The sequence below is a fragment of the Spinacia oleracea genome, chromosome 2 (genome assembly GCF_020520425.1).
Source record: "Spinacia oleracea cultivar Varoflay chromosome 2, BTI_SOV_V1, whole genome shotgun sequence".
Lineage (NCBI taxonomy): Eukaryota > Viridiplantae > Streptophyta > Magnoliopsida > Caryophyllales > Amaranthaceae > Spinacia > Spinacia oleracea.
The window spans coordinates 50875991-50884423 of NC_079488.1; the positions used below are offsets into that span (position 1 = coordinate 50875991).

General features: G+C 45.4%; 1 long non-coding RNA gene across 1 annotated transcript; it reads left to right on the forward strand.

Annotated features, from left to right (window-relative positions):
- Positions 1-6230: 6230 nt before the first annotated feature.
- Positions 6231-6797, forward strand: LOC130467194 (uncharacterized). Its single transcript, XR_008927342.1, has 3 exons — positions 6231-6318; positions 6401-6541; positions 6614-6797. It is a non-coding gene; the product is annotated as an uncharacterized lncRNA (long non-coding RNA).
- The last annotated feature ends 1636 nt before the right edge of the window (positions 6798-8433 follow it).

Consider the following 8433-nt stretch of genomic DNA (forward strand, 5'->3'; position numbering starts at 1 on the left):
ACTATAGACATTACCAACTTAGTGAAATACGCATATAATTCATAGTTCTAAGTACAAAATGAGATCCTTTCTATTGGTAGTCCCTTGAAAAAAGTATGGCCGTTACCAACTCTGGAACAATGACCTGGAATAATTGCTTTAACTCTCAATGAACAAGAAGGTTAGACATGAAGTTGGTACCTTCTGTTCCTTTGGTGCTTTCTCTGACAGAGGTGCATCTGATGCTTTCCTTTTTGCACTCTCACTCAAACCACCCACTACGTGATCGTCATCCTTGTTGTTTTCTGGGCCACCATTATTATTGTCCATTTCATCACCCTGTTCTTTAGTCTCCCCTTCCTCCATTTGCTGGTTTGTCTCCTCCTCTGAATTTTTCTTCTCCTCTTTCACCGCAAGGCTCTCCCGCTCCTCCTCTAGTTTTCACTTCTCATCCTCAGAAAGGCTATGCCAATCCTCCATATCCACCCTCTCCTGCTCCTCTCTCCCCTCCTATAGTTTTCTCTTCTCTTCGTTCTCGTGTGTCTTCAGCTCCGCCTCCGCCTCCTTCGCATTCAGATTCTTAGTTGTGTCTTCGCTCTCAAAACACCCTCTTTTTTCACCGTCCAGTGTTCCCCGCCCATCTGTTTTCTCAACCACCCTATCCTCATGCCTTTGTTTCTCCATCTCAAGTCTTTCCATTTCCTTTTTCTCCTCCTCATGTTTTTTCTCCATCTCCACCCTCTAGCGTTCCTCTCTCTTCACCTGCAGTTTTCTGTTATTCGCCTCTGCTGTAATTCTCTCTCTCTCTCTCTCTCTCTCTCTCTCTCTCTCTCTCTCTCTCTCTCTCTCTCTCTCTCTCTCTGTTCTCTAACTTCTCCCTCTCCTCCTCGTGTCTTCTCTTATCATCCTCCTCTTCCATCAGTTTTCTTGCTCTATCCCAGCCTCTTCATGTCTTTTCTTATCATCATCATAGTCTTTCATCATGTTTTCTGCGTCTTTCACAGACTCATTGACAATCACGCTATTATATTTTTTGTCTCTATCCTTCTCCAGCTTTCTAAATTCCATTCCTTGTTCAGGAGGCATGTTACGAATTCTAAACGTATTACCTTCTTCAAATTTCTTGATCCTCCTTTCTTCTTTCACCACTTTCAAGACACTCGTCTCCTTATCCTCTTGGCTTTCATACTCCTCATTTCATGTCCCTTCACTGTTTCCTTCAGTTATCTATTCTCCCGATAGACCTTCATTGTTATCCCCCGACCAATTATCTATAAAAGCTGCATCACCACCGCAAATCAAATTAGATAAGTGTTTTTTTTTAAAAAAAACACAAGTGTGAGGGGGGTCGAAAAAGCGCGAGGCTAATGCGTGACCTTGTCCCTCGTGGGTGTGACGATTCTTTTTATTCAATCAAGTGTAATTGGATTTCCTGTGAGTATACACCCAATTGACTAGTAATATAGGAGTCGCCATTCAGTTTTTAACAACAATGAGAAAAACTGACAAAACCCGGTTATCGTGACATAAAGGGAGTGCAATTATGTTTGACCACGACGGCCGTAGGTTCCCTTGTGATCCCTGGTGTGGGGATCTCTCAATATACACCCGCAAGGTAGAGATTGAGGGTTCGGGGGACTGTAACTACCGAGAGGAGTAATTCGCTCGTCGATAACTCCAGAGGCAGGATATCCTTACTAGCTCAGCATAAATAATTGAAGGGACATGCGTTAACTATTAAACTAATCTGAGTTGATTTTAGCAATATGCAACATATAATACTAATTCGGTCGTGATTATCTGATTTAAATAACATTAAGGGACCTAGCATGATAATCCGATTTCCCAAAAATATTATATTTGTTAGGCGTGATAGAACAATCATATTAGGTTAGTTTAACAATTCATAAAAAGGGCGAGGAAAGCAGTTAAATCATCGAAAAGGGACATGTTACGACGTACCCTTGAGAGGTGCGTCACGGTTCTCAGAAAACTAACCACTTTGACTTTGCTATTTCTCCTTTTTATTTAACGAATCTCAATTATGGGACATGATACGTTCTGTTCGATTTATGGATCGATTGCGACAGAACGCGTGAACAGTTTCGCAGCGAGAGGCTTAGGCTAAGGGGTTTAGAGTCAATACTCAGAATATATTATGTGTTGTTGTATGTTGTTTCACGTCGAAACTAGGGGCCTATTTATAGGGAAGAGTTCGTAGAAAGATAGAATTGCAGAGTTCTAATCCGCAAAGAATTAGGAAAAGAGACGTACCCAGGTACTTTCAGCGCCCAGGCCTGGGCGCCGAAGATTTCGGCGCCCAGAGCCAGGCGTTAAAAATAGGATCTGGGCAGTTTTGTTTAGTCAGATTCGGATTCCTAAAAATCCGTAGAGTTTGAGATTAATTCGAGTCTTTTAGCGCGTATCAATTTCCTGACGGAATGCGTCTGGGCCCGTTACGAACTCTAGGCTCGTTAGGATTTTGATTAATACGTAACTCTTATTTCCGAATCCTATTAGGAATAGGATTCTCGCGGTTTTCTATCTCATTTAGGATTTATGTTGCAGTGCAACACCTAATTCTGACAGGTTTCTATCTTTTATGATTTTGCCACTTTTAGACGCTACCTTTTACGGCAGTTACTATTTTTAGCAGGTTTCCATAAATAGCAAGTTTCGGGTGAAATGAAATGGGGAATCGAGATTCGTTTATTTTATAGGAGATGCGTTGTCAAGTGGAGTTTTTATGCTTTCATCATCGAACCTTTCCCTTGCGGGAACGGGGACAAAAGTAGGTGTCTACAGTTAGCCCCCACTTTGACTGAGTCTTGGAGTAAGACGATGGTCAAAGTATTAGACGGAGTGCGTCACACAAGCCATGGTGTATGTGACCTGTTTTGCGAGGGTCTCACGAGCCCCCGAGTGATAACATTTGACTTAAGGTTCATCACTTGAAGTGTCGACATATCCCTCACGTGTCATTGGGATTTGTCAACTGATAGTACAGAAACTTCCTCACTTTGTCATTGGAAGGATCTAAAGGTGCGTAGAAACTCCCTCACTTTGTCATTGGGAGTAACTACAGATGTTTTCGAAATTAAAGCTATAAAGTGTAATTGGGCCTGGCCAAGCCCAATCACGAGGTAAAACGTTTTTAAAGATTCTCATTTTCAGGGCTAGCTAAACGAGAAAACCCCCTTGTTTTTTATAGGACGTAAAACGAAGGAAAATCCAACACATCGTTCTTTTTTGGAAAAACGAAAAACCAATCCTTTAATTTTTGGAAAAAGGGAAAACCGATCCTTTAATTTTCGGAAAAAGGGAAAACCGATCCTTTAATTTTCGGAAAAAGGGAAAACCGATCCTTTAATTTTCGGAAAAAGGGAAAACCGATCCTTTAATTTTCGGAAAAAGGGAAAACCGATCCTTTAATTTTCGGAAAAAGGGAAAGCCAATAAAAGTTATCGCTGCAGCGACTAAGGACCTGCGCTGTTAGTGACGCTGACCCCGCCCGCTGAAGGTGGGCGAGCCTGTCCGCTGAGGGTGGACCCCCCGTCCGATAGAAGTGGACGAATCTGTTTTGATGTTTTTGAAAATAAGGACCTACGCGGTTTGTGACGTAGACCCCGCCGGCTGAAGATGGCGAACCTGTCCGCTGAGGGTGGACGCCCCGTCCGATAGAAGTGGACGAATCTGTTTTGAATTTTTTTTTTTTTTTTTTTGAAAATAAGGACCTACGTGGTTTGCGCCGTAGACCACGCCGGCTGAAGATGGCGAGCCTATTTTAAATTTGAAGACTTTATTTTTCGAAAACTGAGGACCTGCGCGGCTAGTGACGCAGACCCCGCCCGCAGAGGGTGGGCGAGCCCATTTTGAATTTCTTATTTTGCCTATGTAGAAGGGCTTTTGTGATTACAACCTGTTGGTGGGTCGTAATATTTCCTGATTAGATGTGTCCTCTAAGTGGGTCCACATTGTGTATTTTTATTTAACAATATTTTTGTTTATATATTTTTCTTCTTTTCTTTTTTTTTTTTTTTTTTTTGGGATAGAAATATCAAGATAACGGATATCTTACACAAAATAGGGGAGTACGCGTGCCCGACAGCGAATATTCGCTGTCTGGGAAGCATTTTCAGCGCCCTGTAGTGGGCGCGAGAATTTCTAACGCCCAGAGCTGGGCGTTGAAAATGCGAAAGGGGGGCTGGTCTTTAAATTCGCGGACCGTCTCCTTCCTTTCCCATTTCCACCATTTTCGCTCAAACTTCTTCACTTCTTTCTACTGATTTTTGCTCGTTTTCTTCACTTTCCTTCACGAATTCTACTCCAAATCACTTCTTAATCTTCCCAATGTAAGTAATTTTCAATAATTTCGAGCTTTTTTTTGTCAATTTCAGTATTTTTGTCAAGTATTTTCGTGCATGAAATTGATTTGGGGGTTTTTGATTTTGTGCCCCTTTCCTTCAATTAGATAGTTGGAAATGTTTCACATAACATGTTAATTAGTTTGTGCATGTTAATTTTTGCAAGTATGTTGATTTTTGTTGAATTTGGGCATTTTCATGCTAGCCCCCAAGTATACCTACGAATCTAGTATTTTCTTATAATGTAGGTGTTCTTGGTATATTGCTTGCGTTCTCATAATTCATGAATGACAAATTATGGGATCATTTTGATTTTGCTGGAGTTAATTTTTACTTAGGGAATTTTGCTAAGTATGAACTTAGTATCATGTTTTTAGGGAACAAAAATTGTATGACTCCATTTCATGAGTGAAATGCACTCTTCTTAGGGATCGGTATGAGTGCCGATTTTGTCAAAGGTATAATGCCTTGTTGTATTGTTGATCAGCATGTCTGACGAGTCGTTACCCCCTCCTGGTGGCCACGAGGTGCGTGGCATGACGCGTCAGTCGACTGGCCCGGGTCCCCTATGGGTGGGCCCTGAGCTTTACGATGGTCGTGATCTGCACTACGACCTAGAGCACCATGTGACTTCCCGCCTTCACGCGAGGAGAGAGACTACGGTTCGCGGCTATGGCGCCGCGACGAGTGAGACCGTTTTTAGCTATCTGAGCTCGGACGCCCAGGCCTTGGTGAGGGCGAGCTCACTGTTTCCGGTGGTTGAGACCTTCTGGGAGATACTGCGGCTTAACATCTCCCTGTCCTTTCTGCGGTCGTTCATGAGGTGGTGGTGGGATACCACCAACACCTTCCATTTTCCTTGGGGCGAGATGACGATCACTCCTGAGGACTACACAGCTTTGACGGGTTTGACCTTTACAGGGAACCCCGTTCGTCTGAGGTCGGACGGCCCATCGCCGACTGTTGCTGAGGGTACCAGGCTCCTGGGCTCGTGCATGGGTAGTAGGTTACCTTCGTACCAGCCCCGTGGGATACCTTTCGCTAACCTGATGTGGGCTCTGGATCATGGGGTAGAGGAGTCGTCTTTCGGACAGGCTCGGCTGTTCTACCTCCATTTTATTACTTCCACTTTTCTATCGGGTCCGACTGACACCTTTGACCCGAGGTGGATAGGCATGGTAGAGGACGTGTCTACACTGGGTGACCATCGCTGGGGCGATTTGGGCTATGCGACGCTTGTCGGCCAGATGAGTTTGTCGGTGCGCGACTCGGACCCGAGTAGACGTCACTTTGTGATTACATTAGCGGGAGTGCCGCGCTTGATCGAGGTATGTGCCTAGACTTTCTTTTGTTTTCTCGCTTTTACCGGGCCTCTTTTTTAATGTTTTATTGTCCTTTTCTTTTTGCAGTTGTGGGCCTTTGAGCAGTTACCTTGGCTGGCCCCCCGAAAGGGGCAGAGGCCTTTGGAGTTCCCTGCCGGTCGCCGTTGGGGTTGGAAGAAGAAGCTGACAGTGCGTCCACCGTCCGATACCGTGTGGGATCTTATCCGGGACGGGAACCCTGAGCATGTACAGAATCTTATCCTCTATCTCGTTTTTCGTCATTATTTTATATTATTTTTTATGTGCGAGATCTGACTGCGTTTGTACAAAAACAGGTGGTTTAGACCCCATGGCTCCCTTTTAGGGGTACCCATGCTTCGGTCAGGGATAGTTATGCCCTGAGCCAGATGCGGGTCTTATTCGTTGGCCGCCGGGACCCTGTCTGGTACCTGGGAGAGCGGGTACGTATGCAGACGGTCGGGGTTATTTCGGTGCCCAGGCCTCCGCCTGGGACCATGCTGTCTACTCGCTCGATAGGCGAGTCGTGGAGGGTCCACTCGAGGACTGGCGTGCCGGCGACAGAGTTGGTGATAGAGGGAGCTAGCTATTACTAGTTTATCCAGGATTCTCTTCGTCTCCCGGAGCCTGGCGCTGTAAGTTGCCTCCTCTTTTTGTATTGATTTTAGTGTTTTCATGCTTGTGCCCATGTGTTTATGCCTACTGTGTTTTGTGTAGGAGGGTCCTGACCCTTCGTTGGGGGGATGGGTGCTTCCTGATGCTCGGATCTCGTATACCGGAGAGAGTGGATCCGAGATTGTGGAGACTTTCCCGGAAGACCGGGTTTTCCATGCTCCGCTCCCTGAGGGAGTAGAGGCGGTATGCACCTTTTATTTGTGTACTCTTCTTATATTTTTGTCTTTCTTTTTTTTACTGACATTCTTGTTTCAGGTTCCGGCCCGTACGGCCAATGCGATGGTGGGGGTGATCAACCGGTTAAAGTCCGCGTTGGTTCGAGCTCGGTCTGCACTTTCCTGCAGGAGCCCCCACTCTACTCGGGTAATGTGCCCTCTTTTTGATATGTACCTTTTGTTGGTTCGAGCTCGGTTATTCACTCTCTTTTTGTCTCCCCTCTTTTTTTTATAGACGGCTGCTGGACGTGCCGGGGCCGACGACGCGGGTCCCTCGGGCCGGGGGCACGGTCGTCGTGAGAGAGAGGGCACGACACTCGCCCCTACGGCATCGCCGTTCTGACGCGGGGGCGAGTTCTTCCGGGGAGAGGTCCGAGCCGGAGCGTAGGCGACGTTCCGTGTCGGTGGGCCGAGAGCCTAGCCCCGAGTTGCAGTCACAACCTCATTTTTGTGGTGACTCTGGTTGGGGGCCCTCATACCAGGGGAGTGGAGTGGATGGACCGGCGAGGCTCGGAGACATGGAGCTGATGACGAGTCTTAGGCTTACCTCCTTCTTTGTACATATTTATTCTTGTATTTCGCATGTATATATGTATTTTTTGCGATTTTTGGTGCAAGAATGTTTTGAGCCTTCCGTGGGCTTTGTTTTAACATATTATAGCAATATTAGTTTTCTAAACCAACGACGAATTTCAAAAAGAAAAAGACTTTCGTAAAAATAATGAGTTCATATAAGAGTGCACACATATTCTTAGACTAACCGACTACTTGGGGTATTATATATGCATGTTCACTATTTATTTTGGCCGACTCGTGCCATACTCCTTTGTTGGGCTTGTTCCTGGAAATTCTTGTGGCTGTCTTGCCCGTGCATGGGTTAGGGTAGAGTGCCCTTTGCAATATCTTTTCTTCTTGATGCGTTGCATGACTTTATTATTTTTTAATTTTTTATTGGACCGAATCCTTGAGAAGGATTGCCTACGTATCTTGTCAGAATCAGGTCGCGCGTAGTTCTAGTGTTTTGAAAAAACCTTTTTGAAAGGGTGTTCATTACACGTCTGCTTCCCCCCCAAGTATTCGTGGTTCTTTTGAGGGTTAGAAAAAGGAGTACGAACACTTTGCAGAAGCGGGAGGGTAGGTGGCAAGAGAGAACGACGCCCGATCTAGGGCGAAGGAAATATCGGCGCCCAGGCCTGGGCGTGAAGAATAACAGCGCCCAGTCCTGGGCGTTGAAGTTTTGTCCTTCGCTTTTTCTACTTTATCGAGTTTTATGCCGTTTGCTTAGAGTAATGCGCAGAATGTTTGCTTATGAGTCTTTAATGTGTTTTATTAGATGCCTTAACTCCGGACTGGATTTTATTAGATATAGTATTTTTTCAATTGGTCTAAATTCGTGAGGTTAGCAAATTCCGCTCCATCTATGTCGGCTAGTTGGACTGCTCCGCCAGGTAGGATGGTCTTTACAAAATATGGTCCTGTCCAGTTAGGCCGGAATTTTCCTCGAGGGTCCGTAGTAGGTGCGCGGACTTCTTTTAATACAAAATCGCCTTCTTTGATGTTTCGAGGTTTGACTTTTTTGTTGAATTGCCTTGCGATGCGCTTTTGATACACTTGCACGTGATGTAGAGCTCTCAACCTCCGTTCGTATAAAAGGACGAGTTCGTCGTACCAAGCTTGAACCCAATCAGCTTCGGGTAGCTTGCTTTCTAGGACGATCCGGAGGGAGGGAATCTCCAACTCAACCGGTTGGACTGCTTCCATTCCGTATACCAAGGAGTAGGGTGTTACTCCAATGGAGGTGTTTGACATGATATTTTTCGAGCAGGTCTTGGACTTCGGCCCTGAAGTGGGAACCTTGGT